Source organism: Chaetodon auriga, chromosome 21 (genome assembly GCF_051107435.1).
Source record: "Chaetodon auriga isolate fChaAug3 chromosome 21, fChaAug3.hap1, whole genome shotgun sequence".
Classification (NCBI taxonomy): domain Eukaryota; kingdom Metazoa; phylum Chordata; class Actinopteri; order Chaetodontiformes; family Chaetodontidae; genus Chaetodon; species Chaetodon auriga.
In genome coordinates, this window is record NC_135094.1 from 16878940 (window position 1) to 16895191 (window position 16252).

Here is a 16252-nt window from a genome sequence, read left to right on the forward strand (position 1 = left end):
TAGTTCACTGGTTATTTATGGTTACTTACATGATATCCCCCCACACACACTCACTCACACCACCACCATGACTAAGTAGGCAGCTGAATATTTTATTCATCTCGCATTCTTCTCATCATCTAAGTCTGGGAAAAAAAAAAAAAAAAAAAGCGCCGGAATCAGGAATCATCCATGATCCAGGAAGAGTGATAAAAAGGAGGCTATATATAGATGATGAATTACTATCCCAGGGAAAAACAGCTTTTTGAATATTTCATGGGACAGACTTTCACTTCTCTGTGGAGAGAAAGAAGAATTCCCTTTCTTCTTCAAGAAAAGTTCCAATATAGATCAGTTAATTACTTCATCATCTTTGAAATGTGTCTTCTATACAGGAGAACCATTAACTCAATAGAGACGTATCCGTACTATTTCTTCTTCTGTTTAATCAATCTTTGAGTAGCCTTTCAAGTCCCTCAAGTTAAAGCAAAGGCGTCACTTTGTGGAGTGAAATGGCTGCCAGTTTGTGGCAAAACATCCAAAGCAAACAGGTGTTTAGAAATCTGCTGCCTCTTGGCTTAGTGCCTAATTTCCATAAAATGACGCATTAGCATTTCTACTGAATATTCAGCCCTTTTTACAAGGACCCGCTTGGTCGGTCTTGTTAGTCATTCAAATGAAATTATAAAAAATGTAGATTGGTAGTGTGTCCAAGAGACAGTGCAGTGTCCTACACGTAGGCAGCATATGGTATTGGGAATAGCACTCATTCAAGTGGTTGATTGATTGGTGCGCCATTGCCACCCGGCTGTCAATCACGCTTGTGCTCCATTGAATGAGATCACCAGATTCAAAACAATTGCAAATATTAATATTCATGACAGGCCTGTGTTTTTTCTTCAGTGTTTTTCTCATGTTGTCTTTGCTCTCTGCAGCACTGACTGCTGGGTTTCATGTGAATGTCACAGTAACAGTACAGTTTGACTCCTTTGTACCGCAAGCCACTTCCATGAAAGTTGCTTGTTGTTATTCATGCTATTGTAATTCATCCTCGTTGCCTAATTTTCACTGCATCACTGGCGCCAACAATCACAGATGGGGACATATAATATGCGTCGAAACATGTTAGACTTCTGTTTTGTAATGATTTTCTGAATATATTTCAAAATATTGTTGCCTGTTTGGATATTAGACGGAAGGGTGGAGGGAATAGTGGCTTGCACGTTACCACACAGGAACACATGCCTCATGCAAATTCACCCCATCAGTCTGGCATAGCTGTCCGCTTGCGTACACAACATGGCGTGAGGCAACCCCCGTGACAGCAAAAAAAAAGCCCTCTGTCAGCTCCCACGATCACGCAGTACTGCTGCCCTCTGGCCTGTGCACTGCTTCCTCTGCAGCCTTGCTGAAGCCCAGCACAACTGCAAGTCAAGCCGTCTCTCCTTCACTGGTGTGTCAAGAAGACACCGTGCATTTCACCTGATGGTCCACAGCTGGACAGCTACTTCCACCCAACACCCCCACCCCACCCCACCTTCTGTGAATATCCGTCCCACCCGCCCATGTGCAGGCGCCAAACATATGGGCCACACACTGGCTTTTATGATACGGCATGAGGTAACCGCTTTATGCCCACTCCCCCAGACATTCTGAGGATATTACGGTCACTTCATCTTGCGCAGCATTATCTATGTGTGAAATAAGATGATGATAGAATATAATCTGCAATTTCAGAAATAACATCAAGGCCCTCAAAAGGCTGTATTTCTTGCCAGTCAGTGATTAACTATCACTCAAGAGGCATTTATCATTATCCATAACAGGATTTATTGCACTCAAAGCAGCATGAAAGCCAAATGTGGCTCTATTCTGCTTTACAATTAACTGAGCAGAAACAAAACTTTGAAAGGGAAATTAGAGTGTTTTCACATTGTTAGTGTACTCTAAAATACCAAAACAAACAGCAAAAAAAACCCTCAACCAATGCCCAGTGTATCCTCCACCGCTATAGCTTTATGGACACGAGATGAATCAATAAGTCTCCAAAAAGGGCTTAAATGTCAGCTGTGGGAGGAGTTGATAAAAACCTAACTGTTCAGAAACGCTCCTCTGCTGTTCTAGGACACTTCAGTATACCAGAGATACATTTTCTGGTTCAGAAAATAATAATTCCCAAATGAGCCACACAAATTCAGCCTCTCATTATTGTCATTCAGCTGCTTGGACTTCTTGGTTGCATCCCGTATCAAAGTCACGGCTGTCAGCTTTCTGGCTTTGAATGAAAGTTGTTCATGTCCACAACAACAGATTTGAAAAGGCAAAATGACACGTCAGCTCTCAAACGGAGTGGGTATCAGTCTTTTTAAACGTCTCAGTGCATTTTTGTTGTATTCCACCGTCTCCTCCGTTCCTCTCCCCACTCACGATGGCAGTGACTCTACTTTTTTTTCCACTGCCTTTAGGTTCTACTTTAACTTATCACTTGCCAGCAGAAAACAGCCAAGAACATTTGGAAGGAAAAGTACTGTCGCCTCAAATGGTTAACATGGGAATTGCCGCAAGAGCTGTAAAGACAAATGTTATCCATCACATTGATTAAATTCCTCTTAGCTGGTGTCCTTGGCCAAGTAAGTTTGTGTGAACGGCTGCGGTGCTAACAGCAGTCCCATGGAGAGTTAGTGGATTAATTAGAATTGTACCAAATGGCCGGTCTTCTAGAAGTCTATCTGCTTCCAGCTACATCACATGTCACCTTTCCTCCTGAACCCCCATTTAAAAAAAATGGGTGTATAAGGTTTGTTGGTGGAAACAGCATAGTACAATAACAACATCTATAGACCTTCTCCTCCTTTACTCCTCTGTAAAACCCATGCTCCCATTGGTCTTCACTGGCCAGTACATGGAACAAGCTATTTTCCAGGTATTATTTAGCTATCTTGTTAGGCAGAGCTACAGCAAAACCATCAATCATGGAGCAATTCAAAATACTGTGGAGGGGGTTATTATTGGGACCGTGTTGAAATTTCAATTGGAGAAGAGTTTTTCTTCTAAAGCAAAAGCTAGAAATCTGGACAGAAATCTGACTACTTTTGTACACTCTGGCCAAGCAAGTGTTGAGTTGTTGTTGCTGAGCTACAATCCTACGAAAATATTACGGTCATTTTGTTCAATTGTGGACTGAAAATTCTATTTACGGCCCCTCTGAGTTATCATTTTATTGCTTTTTTAAAAATATTTATTTACCTTGGAGAGCTTTGCTGAGCATGCAGCCGCATTTCAGCATCACACACACACACACACACACACACACACACACACACACACACACACACACACAAGCTCATACTGTTACAAACATTCACATTCAGTCCTCTACTCCTAGCCACTAACAAGCTCAGCAGAACCAAAAGGAGATAGCTGCCTAGCTCCAAAGCACTTCAGCATTAAGTAATGGTGGACAAGGTGTTATGTACTAATTCTCCCAGATTTTCCCAGCCTGTCAAATCACATCTGAACTGTTACATTGTCATTTCCCCAAAACCAAAGTGATGCAAACTCTTCAATATTTTCAAAGACTGACCTCTGATTCATATAACAGTTTCTATTATTGAAATTTCTGCTGCAACACACAAGCAAGCTTTGGCACAAGTCCTGCGGTGGCATGCAATCAGCTGCTGTTAATTCATCTTATTCACATTCTCAGGAAGGGTTCAAAGAAAAGATTTCCTTTACACGATTAGTCTTCACTGGGTGTGCCAACTCCGTGCTAGTATTCCAAAGGCACATCTTATCGCAACCCCAATCTCCATCTTAAGTGCCCCCAGGTTACGCTCATATTGAATTAGCTCACATCAAAGCGACTCCACACGACAAGCCTTTTAAGATTAAATGCTTTTTTAATTCTCTGATTACAAACAATTTACTCCATTGGGACATTGTTACCTAGATGAAAAATGATAAAGATCCTATTTACCACTGAAAGGGTGTTATATGAAAATAACACATTTGAATAGAATGAAAGATAGAAGATGAGAGCCGGCAAAGTGCACTGTCAAATACCTGTGATTCAAAGAATTTAATCAAGAACGCTCGTTACCATGTAAAGCAGGCGGCAGATGACAGCACACAATGTGTCGTGGATATTAGGGGCATTCGAAATGGTTTCGGAAAACGGCTTTTTGGCTGCACTGTTGCACGTAAGCACCTAATGTAGACGTCACCATGAGAGCAGAGGGCGTTTGAACAGCTCTCTGGTCAAAAACAAACAAGGACACAAAGGAACAGTAAGCATCAAAGAGGATACAAAAGCTTGAAACCACCCTGTCTTGATTTATGATTGTAAAAGGAAAGGATTTATAGAAAATCATGGCGCTAATCGCCCTTCTCAAAAGGCTAATGGCATTAACTGCCTATGAGAAACAAATGCAGATGGATGCTAACATGGCTGTCAGTATTGTCTTCAGAAGATGGATCACTTAGCTGTGTAATCAGTGGTTTGGTATGAGCCTTGAATATTTGTCAGAGTTGGTTATACCACGAGTCACTTGGACAGTCGGCATCAGTTGTTGCAGGCATTCAGTGAGATTGATTCATTTCAAGGGAGAATTGGGCTCCACTAGTCACCTAATCTTGATAGATGTGACAGTTTTGGGAAAGCCGAAGAAAAGAGCCCAGACAGATTATTATGGATGAGTATTTTTCTGATGCTGAATTTATTGCAGACCTTGATTGCAGATTTTAAGAACAAAAACTTACTTTGGATTAGTTAAGCACCATAACAAGCCCTGTCTCCTTTAGCTATCCTCTTCCTCCCTTGCCATTAAGCTGCCAATCAGAGTTAGGGAGTGGCCAAGGATCCAATCAATCAAGCTGATTGGGAGTGTCAGGAAGTAGCTGCTATAAGCAGCCAGAGGTTGCGCCTGTTGCAAACACCATTTAACCAACACAGCATTTTAGCCAGCCTGATAATTAGGGCAAAGTCCTTGCTCATCTCCTCTCTTAAGCTTCAGACTCAATGTAACTCAAACTGCTAATGGCAGAGACTATGGTGCTACTAATATGGGTTTTAAATGCCAGCACTGACACTGCACTGTGGTATTTTCAGTTCCGTTTATACTGAAAGGGGTATAGAAAATGACAATACTAATATTTTGTGCCAGTACTGAATAGGGCTGTGCGATATGACCAAAATCTCATATCCCAATATACAAGTAAGTCATTCATACCCAAATAACAATAAGTATGGAAAGCGAATTAGACCAAATTGTGAGTTAAGTATTGTAACCTCAAAACCTTTCACTTGGTAAGTTGAGCCCAATCTGTATACAACATTCAGTAATATACATTTTAGAGTGATGCTGATAGACATGTATCCTGCATTAAAATCAGAAGAACACAGTAAACTCACTGTCGACGTGTCTGGGGGACTATTTTTTGATGCTACGCGTTGAATTAACAGTGTTATGGGCTGGTGTTTCATTCGGTGTGTCGCTGTTTCACCTACCAGGACAGAATAAAGAACTAATATGTTTTGGTTTTTTTTCTGTACAAACCTTCCACATTTGTTTCTCTTTACGGGTTACATTGATACCAGACTGACAAGAAGACTGTTGACATATGACACCTTTCATCTTGTGTTTTAAGGAGTTTGGTGTAATATCTTCCGTTGAGAGCACAGGGAGCTTCAGTTTAATGCAAATACTGTATGTATATTTTTAATGTTGTGTCACCACAGAAACATGAGGTAAAGTATGATAAGGTTGTCAGACATTCATTGACAGTGGTTAGTTATATTAACCGTTTACAGTCTAATAATGTGTGTTTGTATTGATTACTGAGGGTGGCTGATGAGGCTAATTATCAGCTAATTTTTCTCACTTTCTAATGGCTGTATGCCATTAGAAAAAATGGTGGTTGTTCTCTGTGTGCACGTTTTTAAACTACTTTTCTTAACATGATGTGTTGGATGGTGTTAATAATGGCTCCTGATGAAATTCTTGTTGTTTTTGTAACTTCCCTTTTATAAGTAGCATGAACAATTATTCACCCACAAAAAGCAAATACTTCTCAGTATAATTTTAGCTTTTGTGCCCTCCAAAGACTTTATCAACATGCTAAGAAACCAGGAGAAGGTTTTGCAATCTGGCTTCACCCCATGCAAAGAGAAGGAACTGTTTAGGCAGAAGAGTCTACATAAGCAGGCTACCTGCCAAAGCGAGGTAGCTTAATATGAAGTGGCAAACTTAATTGCTCAATTATTGCTCAAAACAGCGCAGCACAATAAGGGAACCTTTAATCCTTCCTGAAGCAGCTGCTTTGAATTGAACTACGCAGGGAGAGAAAGCAACAAGTGCAAAATGAAAAAGAAAACTGACTAACAAAGCATAACCAGCACACAAACAAAGACAGTAACATATGGCCAACTGACAGAGGAGAAACCTGCTTCGCAAAGGTGTGTGATCAGGAAAGGCAGCAAAGTCTTCACTGCATGCAAATAAACTAATGTAAAATATTAATGCTACTCCAGAAAGGATTTGCACAAGAAGTGACTCTTTCATTGCGAGGAATGCGCCTCACATTGGCCTCGGCCCTGCTATTGCACTGCTTACGTGCAGTATTTAGGTTAAAGGGTCTAAATGCTCCATATTGCTACACGGTTTTCCGGGGACTGTGCAACTGAAGCTGCACTTGAAATATCTCTGTCTGATTTGCCTCTTATCTACAGAAGTGAGACAACTACAACTAAAGCACAAAATCGGTTTATAAATAAAAATAATGCCCACAGCCATATTTTTTAAGAGGTTAGTTTCTTCTCTGAGCAAGGTGAGGATCTAGATGGCTTCATAACTGTTGACGATGTACTTCCAACAATAATTTCAAGGTTATGAACGGAGCTTACAGCCAGAGAGGGAGCAGGTTTGCATTGATTAGCAGAGTGGCCAGCCTGAGTAGAGAATATGACCCGAGCCCCTAAGCCATCTCTCCACTCCTCCCTCCCCTCTCAGCTGAACCAATGCTGTCTGTCTCCCTGAGCTGTCAATAGACCCTGATGGGCCTTTTAGACACTTATCAATATTTAACCAGCCTCCCCCATTGACTCAGCAATTACTGCCTAATTGATTTGAGATTGATTATCATCAGCACCATAATGGCAGTGTCGGTCAGCGGCAAGTGCTGATAAAAATCCTTGGTGTAAAATTAAATTATCTTTTTATGCAACCAATGTGTGAAGTGCAGTGTGTGTGTGTGTGTGTGTAAAGAATGAGAAGTGACTATACCATGTCAAGGTAGAAACATCCAGACTTGTGTAGCCCTCAGCTGCTTCCAGTAACACATCCTCTTGTTAACAGTGAGAAGATTTCAGCTCAGCTTGGTGTGTACACACTCCAGATGTGTGTCTCTGTCTTTTTGACAAGACTGAAACAAACACACAAATTTACATAAAAGACATCAGTACGTACTGTATGAGAGTGAAGTGAGACTCGCTGTGACGCACAAGGCTTTCAGATGATGGAAAATAAGAACGTTCTTAGTTGGAGTAAATGAAACTATGTACAGCTCATTGAATTTTGTAATTTAAAACTTTCGTTCTTCAACAACTAATTTTTGTGTTATTTTTGGTACATCTGTTGCGAGTGAGCTAACCATCGTATCTGGTCAGCTTACTGTCACCTTTGTCATGTAAACACATTTCTTGTTAGTTTTGAATACAACAATAGCATCTTTTTATAAACTGCTGATTAAATTAGCATGCCTGTAATTTACTGAGATAACAACAGCATGGAGAGTAAAGTGTTGAAGCGTTAAAATACTCAGATTATTCTTACTCTCAAATAAGCAATCCATTCCTTGCAACGGCAGAGTGAGGAAATTTGGACATAAGGAAATTTTTCCATGAGGAGTCAAAATCAGCCACCAGCCACAGAAAGCGGTTCAGGATCGTCACCATCGGCCAATGAATGGCAGACTGATGTTTCAGGTTTGTGAATCTGCAGCTGTAACTGGCTGGTTTAGGACCCAAGAGGACCCAGCGCTACCCGATCCAGAGGTCTCTAAGAGTCTTAGCGGTGGTACACTTGGTGCTCCATTCAGAATAAACAACAGATCCAGGAGAATAACGCTGGAGAGTCTTGCATGAAGGCAAAGAACAATCTGGCACTGAGTGAGTGGCTGCTTAAGTATTGTACTGATTGGTGATGAGTCCCAGGTGTGTGTCAGGTGATTGAACAGGTGGGCGTGGTTGAAGGGTGAAGAGTGCTGACTGAGCAGGTGAGCAGGTGAGAGGGAGAGTGGCAGCAGGTAAGGAGCCAACGGCTGTGACAGCAGCTGTAACACTCAGACGCACAATAAAGACTGAAGTGGACATGGATGTTGCAGCTGGGATGTCCCACTGTCCACACTGCTGTATGAGTGACAAGCACATCAGCATTTTCCACCCACATCATCACAGTGTGGAGTGATCCCATCATCAACCAGATTCAAATGACCGGACGTCAAAGCTGCATCGTTTCACTTGTTCACTTGTGAGAACTGTGGACGAGCCGTCTCCTTTTCAGCCAAAAGACTCTTTAGCTGATGACAGTTACGCTTCTGACTAATCAAAGCTTTCTCTACTGCATGTATGATTGTGTATTATGTATGATGGAAAAACAAGGGAAAGCCGACACACTCATTCAGCTCTGGCCAAAGCTTTGGATGCGTCCCCGATGTTCCCTCTGAAATGCTGCTGGACATCGTGACTGCTGACATCCGGAATTTCAGCGCAGATGTCTTTCGCATCCCAAGTTCTTTGTGAAATGCTTTGGATGCAAGTGTAGAATGATTGAACAGGTTGTGTGATATATTTATTTCGCTGAATGATCTTGGCGCAGAAGCAACTGATGGTGTGACAACACTTTTAGTTTATCTGAATCACAAAGGAGAAAGACCCATTGATTATACATTGGACTGTCATCTTCGTGGTATTGATCACTCAAACAAACACACTGTAATATGCTTCCTTCAAATGAAGCTGCAAACAAAGAGCAACACCCAAAGTGAAGGTACATCTGTGAAGGCACAGTAACCTTAATTAACCAAAGTCTGCAATTAGCCATATACATAAAGCAACTCTGAGTTCCAAGATATCACATTCAACTCGACAAAATAAGCAACAGACAGGCCAAAGCAGCATCGAGATTTTCCCCCACTTACATATTACATGGCTTCAAGGCTCACATTGTTCAACACTGACCACAGAAGCGAACGCTAAAAAGCTGCAATGTTTAGGCTAATTCACAATTAAGAAGAAGGACACTGTCCTAAGTGACTTTCAAAAAGAATAGAAACCCAACCACAACTGCTTATTAATTAATTCAATATTTATAGAGAACAATGTGTTTATCCATGTTTGGACAGACAGAAGCAGAAGAGTTCTTCAGCTCAGCCAACAGCAGGCAAATCTGACTGTGACGACGTTGTCACTTATTGTACAGATGCTTGGCTACAAGTGGAATTTTTTATTGAAAGCACAGAGGCGGAAGTAATAAAATTATTTATGTCTCCATTATAAGGTGCAGTGGTTGGAAGTAACTTACTACATTTACAAAGTACTGCAGGAACATATTTGCCTTTCCACTGACTACTTATACTCCACTTGAATTCAGAATGAACTACCCTATTGTACATTTATTCCACTGCATTTATTTCACTGCTGTAGTTAAGTCTACTAATTACTTGCAGATTCAGATATTACAAACAATAAATATGATCAGTTAAATACATACACCATAATGCAGTGTTATAAATGACACAACCAGTGAATAAAGTAGGTGTTTTTGTGACCTGCTGGAGCATTTAAAGGCTGTTTACATGTTAATGCATCAATATTAATTCACTAGTGTAATCTATATTAACTCTAAAAGGGCTTTAAACACAGCTAGTACTGTACTTTTACCAAATTAGACTTTAGATATTTGTTATTTTATTTTTGTAATGTGATGATTAATATTTCTAATAACACCTGGTCTTTTCTTTGGACATGTCAAAATGTCTGTGAAGCAAAAATAACACCATCAGTATCGTTATAAGCAACCAAAGCAGCATTCCTGCTGATGAATTTGGCAGTTTTCTAAAGCTAAACAGCACGCATGAACACTGTATGTTGGCCTTAGGTGCACATACAGATAAAGTATATGATAATCACCCAGAAAGCCACAGAGCAAGAGGTTAGGAACAAAGCAAGTGCTGTTCATTACTCCTCTTTGAACGTGACAGCTTGGTAGAAGAGCGTGGCTGTGAGGACCAATGCAGGTCATTAGCCCACTGAAATACCTTCAGCTTAATTTATTTCTGAAGTGATTATGACTGCACGATAGGCTAATTAGGAACTCTGCTTAACATTTTACAAGGACTGTTTGTAAAGCATTAACTTCCACTGATTAAATACGGGATCCTTGATGAGTGCTCGCCTGTGTGTTTGACGGAGGACCTTGGCTTAGCTGCATGCAAATTCAAACATCGCAATTAGGTGTTTTATAGAATGATGAGCAGTCAAGTGTGTATGTCTCAATTGCTCTGAAAAGATCTTGCTATTTCGGAGGGCTAATGAGTGTGTGCATACATGTAATAGCCGGCGCTTTGTCTAAATAAAGAAATGGGCTTCCATCTCACAGTGTCAAAACAGAAAGGTTTTCTTTTTGTTTGTTTTATGTTGTGTCTCATATTTTGTCTCTAACCTTTTCTGCTTAACCTATCTGCTTACATTGATTTGATTTTGGCCCTCCTGCCACCCCCCTCATCTTCCATCTCCTCCTCCCTCCCCCCTACTGTCCTTCACTTATCCATTCTTTAAAAGTCATCTCAGGTTAGCTCGAATGTCACATCGCTCACGTGTGCCCTCTGGGGCAACTCCTGTTATTTTAAGGGGTCATGTACATTTATCCAAGCAATGAATAAAGAAGCACCCAAAGGCTGGAATAAGAGGCCTGAGCACAGCCGCGGCTGAAAGGATGGAAAACAACATTTGCTTTGGAGAAGTGGGTTTCAACAAGGAACCTTTTTAAAGGTAATAGGTCAAAGATGGCCGCCACCTGTCATTAGCTGACTTCTGCCCTGGCTCAATGGACCTGGGACTCTTGGCTGTCCACCCAAGAGACCATAACCAGTGGCTTACAGAGATTTTTCAATGAAATAAAAATAAAACCTCCTCTTGATGCGTGAGCAGGAATATTTCCACCAAAAAAAACCTTTGCAAGAGCATTCAGATCATTACGGCACACTAAAGCTTCACTGAAATCCACACTAATTAAATTCTTTGAGGGTCAGCAGCTCCTTAAGGTGGTGTGACACCTATTCAATCGTATAAGGGAAACTCTGGAGAGGCAGACAGAAAACAGCCACTTCTGAATGCATGCCAACCGAGCACTTGTTTCTACCACTATTTGAACCTGGTCGAATTGTTTAGACAGAAGACAGTTACATCAAGTTGCATCATTTACAGTATGTAAATATTTTAATTAACTCAGATGTATACTCATGCACACGCAGAAAAGAAAAAAAAAAAAAACAAGCGAGCAAGCGAGCGAAAGAAAGTGCAGCTTTTCTGACCATTAGCTGCTGCCTGGATTGCTTGCAGTGGGTGTAGTGCTCATTAAGCAGTGATATAAAGCGCAATCTCATAATGACTAGAGATCTGTTGTCTGGTAAGCACTAACAAAACGATTGATTCGTAAGCAGAGGAAGAGAGGTGGCCAAGAGGAAAGGGAGAAAATTATAATGAGAGCATGAGAGAGGGAGGGAGAGGCATTTAGTTGGCAGACAGTTTCCTGATTCAGCCAGGCTGGAGAGCAGGGGTAGCTGTCTTCTTCCATGTACCTCATCTATCACTGCCTATTTCTAGGAGACTCACCCGTTTCCCCCACCACACACACAGATGGAAGGGAGTGAGAATTCAATCTTTCCTTGCCTCACAGTCATCTGCAGAAATGCATTCGTTCACCCTTTGCGGCAGGGCCCCAAAACCTGCCAATAATCGTTCACCAGGGCGGGAAAGAATCGCTGCAGGTACCGAGCTTTCCTCATGTGATCTATTTCCAATCTGGAAGGTCCCACAGGTGGATTAGGGACAAGTGGAAGCGGGGTTTAAGGAGTAGCGGTGGTCTTCAACAGCAGGGATCGTGCGGCACTTGTGGAAAACACACATACCACTCAGGAGCCCAAAGCTGTATTCATCACAAGGCGATTGCATCTTTTACATTTGAGGAAAAAGGTACCGACAATTTCTTAGATCTTAATATGAAGGAAAATGTTTTAAAATGCAGAGAATGAGAAACAGCAGCAGGACTGATGTGTATTTTCATATATCTTAAACCTTGCGCAGCCTTGAAAAGCTTTCCAATCCAAAATATCAACAACACAATATCTGTGAACACAACTGTGACATTATTATCACCCTCTAGGCTTCTATGGGAAGCTTGTAAGCAAACAGTTGCCTATTTCCACAATTAGCAGATATGTAGTGACACTACTATTCCCTTGTGGGTGGGTTTTATTTCCCATTCCATTTTTCCATCCATTATTTTCCATTAATTATGGCCTTCTGTTCCTGCTTTTCCATGCATCCTGTCTTTTTTTCTGTGAAGTACTTGGTGCAGGTCATTGCTTTGTTGTTGCTGGTTGGTGAATTTGTTCATGTGCTCCATCCTGGCAAACATTTGGACATTCAGTAGGTGTTAATCACACAGCCTGCACCAGGGCTGTAAAAGTATACGTTACTGAGTAATTTACAGGTTTCCAGAGCTGTTTAATACTTTCTACCATGCCGCTATGTCATACTATCAAAAGTTTCCTTGGACTGATTACCTGCATGTCACCATCCATCCAATTTCACACTGTAAAACTATGGAACACTTTCTAAAAATGTTATCTGTGACCATCAACATGAAATTTGTAAAACACTGTTCCATCAGACAAATCTTCTCCCAGCAAGGTATCACGCAGAGACAAGTGCAAACATTTTCTCAAATGATATGGCTCGGTAAAAAGTTATCTCCTCTTATCAAGACTTCACTTCCTCCGTCTATTTGTTTTTCTATTTGTGCATTTATGTTTACACAGGTTTCTAATGTTGGCGCAAGCTGCCGTCTCAACATCTGCTGCGCATCAGAACTGTTGCCTGAGCTATTCAAAAGGGAAATCAATATTAACGTGTAGTCTGGCTTTCCCCTGTGAAACAACGGGCTCATCATTACTCTGACAAGCCTCGACGCCTTCCCCGCTCGGCGTCTCCTGACATAAAGACGACCTTTTCACCAGGATTGTCTGAATCAGGTCAGAACAAGGGGACGATGATCACATCCACGATGCAACCCTTTCAGACAAACCTATCTCCCTCTGGTGAATGCCAATGCAAGTTTGCTGACATCCAGACTCTTCTGTTTCCTCTCTGTGTCTCGCCACTCTTTCTTAGTCATTTGCATAATCCCTGTGACACTCCGATTAATAACTCCAGTGTGATTTGCATATCTGTGCCTGAAATTGAGGACAGACATTCACACAGTAAATACAGTCCAGCGAGAAACAAACTGTCGCGTGTGCGTTTGGTGGGACGAGTGATCTCCAGGGAGAAGGATGAACGTGGAATATTCTTAGGTTCAATCTCTCTCACACACATGCACACACACACACACACACACACACACAGACAACGCTTACAGGGTACTTTCTAACTCTCCATCTCCAATCCTTTTCTTAAGCCCTTGGCCCCAGCCAAACACAGAAGGGCTGGGAAAATGGAGACCTTACTACTCAAGCTGTTCCTGGTACAAACAGTAGTTTAAGAAGATACAACCCCCCCAAAAAATGACCAAGGCAAAGCCCTGGTTAAACCATTCCCTGGACAGAGAAGACAGATTTGGTGTTCGAGGCTTGTGTTTGCTTCAACAGTGCCCCCCAGTGGGAGAAATGATGGGCTCCTCATGATTTCTGCTTGATTTACCATCAGATCGCTGCAGATAATATCAAAGTGAATGAAGACCACAGTAGCAGCTGTATACATTTTTTCCAATGGCTACAGACACAAACTAGGATATATGCAGTTTATTTTTTTTTTTTAAATCTGATGATGATTTGATCACCACATGCAGAGCTGATCAAGATGTTATCTTCAACCTTCAAATAACAACCAATTAGAATATAACACTGAATTTCATGCAAGGAAAATTACTGCAGTTATTATAATCGCGATGGTTTCGACAGACAGCTTTAGTTTTCAAAAACCAGGAGGATTCTCCACCTCAACAAAAGCTCAGATTTTTAGGGGAAATGACTTTTGGGATTCAAACATATAAAAATAAAAAGAGTGAATCTCCCCACCGCTGAGCAGGCCTTATGCATTTGCGTTGGGTGAGACTGTGTTGCACACACACCTTCTCACGCAGACAAATCCTCACTGCCCCTAGGAGACCAAAGGCTGGAAATGACAAGCCTGCTATGAGGTAATGACATTTCCTCCTGCGTAATGTGGCCAAAGGCATCTCTCTCTCTCAGACAACGGCAAGACGGAGATATCTGGCCAGCTCCGGTGACAAGCTCCGCTCTAATCGGCAGGTACAGCTTTCACTGCAGCTCAGGACCGAGCCACAGAGTAGCAGCTAAATAATTGAACAGGTGCAATATGTTGAGGCAGGGCGGGGGGGGGGAAGGTTCGGCAGTGGGTGAGGGGGAAGGAGGAGGAAGGGGAGGAGGACTCACCCAAAATGTCTGCAGTGTCCTCTGCTTGGGGTAAAAGTCATCAAATGTTGGTTTGGGGAAAATGTCAAAGTACTTGCCTCACATTTTGTGGTCCAGAAACATGCTCCCTTCCACTCGATTCCCCCAAAGGCACCATCTGTCAGCAGCTGCTCTTTTATTTTATTGTTCTTTCACTTCTCAGATTCTCCACCACACGCTCCCTTCATGCCACATTTTGGGGAAAAACAGATGATTTATTCTAATGCTTTTGTTTTTCCTGCTTTTTGCGCTTGTATTTCTTTTTTTCGCTTCCAGGTTTGTCATCAAGTCTCCCGGTTGCCATGACAACAAATTGGGATGTCATGCTGGCGTTTCACCCTCGTCTTACCTCATGCGAATGGCGACTTCACGGCCGTACCGATACCTGATTTCACGGGAGAGGTTGTCAGTGGTGGGAAGTGAGAGAGAATAGGTGTGTGTTTGTGTGTGTGTGTGTGTGTGTGTGTGGAGGGTTGACTGACCTTGGGAGGCTGTCCCCGTGCAGGGTTTAGGGAGAGGGAGGGATGGATTCAGAAAGCGAGATGCTGTGTAGCAGGTATCCAGTCTCAAAGCCACACATGGCGAGTGCCACAGCTGCAGTCAGCTGAAACCGACGTGGCCTCTTTGTGAAGGCGAGGCGCTGCCCTCTGACACAAACAACACTCCGGTGCACAGCTACAGGTATCTCTGCGGACAGGACATTAGTTCAAAGGCTCAAAGATGAAGGGCCCAGGAAACATGTAAAAACAATTAACAAAAGCCAGAATCAAGAAAATAATGAGAAAGTTTCCAAAGAATAGCAGCACACCGCAGAGAATGTGAGGAAAAACCAAGAGAGAAGTCAGTTTCATGTCTCTCATTAGTTTCCAAATGAGCCACACTGAAGGAGCCTCCTTCAGCAGCAACTTTGAATAAATCAGTGTAAAACACGCTGAAATGTCACAACCTTTCAAAATGAAAATGTTGCTCAAAATCAGCTAATTAATTAATTTTATCACTAAATTATTTAGCTTAAAGATCTTTGCATATGACTCCGTTATTCTATTGGATTTTCAAGACAAATTATCCCGTCGCATGTGATTTATTTCCACTCTGTCTCCTCTAAATCACACTTGTATTCTACCAAACTGTCTTCTCAAATATGTTAACTGCTGCCCAGGCTATGCTCAATGACAATGGAGAAAATACTGGCTCATATAGAGTGTTGTTTGCAGCCTTAATATTGCAAGGACAGTCTGTGTCTTCAAGTCTTTTTATAGCCTTTAAAAGTTAGCCCATGGCAAAAGTTAGCAGTTAGCGCAGCGGGGCTTTCCAACATCTCCCACCGTCCTTACTGCAGAAATGGATCGGTGACAGAGACAATGTGTCATCATCTTCTGAGAAAATAATTCCGACTGCTTAAAAGAGAACAACTGGAGAGTGTGTGAGAAGCTACGGATGTTAACTATCTTCCTCTTTGTCTTGACGAAACCTCTCCAAAAGGACTGGTATGAAAGTGTATCTCATCAAAAAGTCTCTTTCT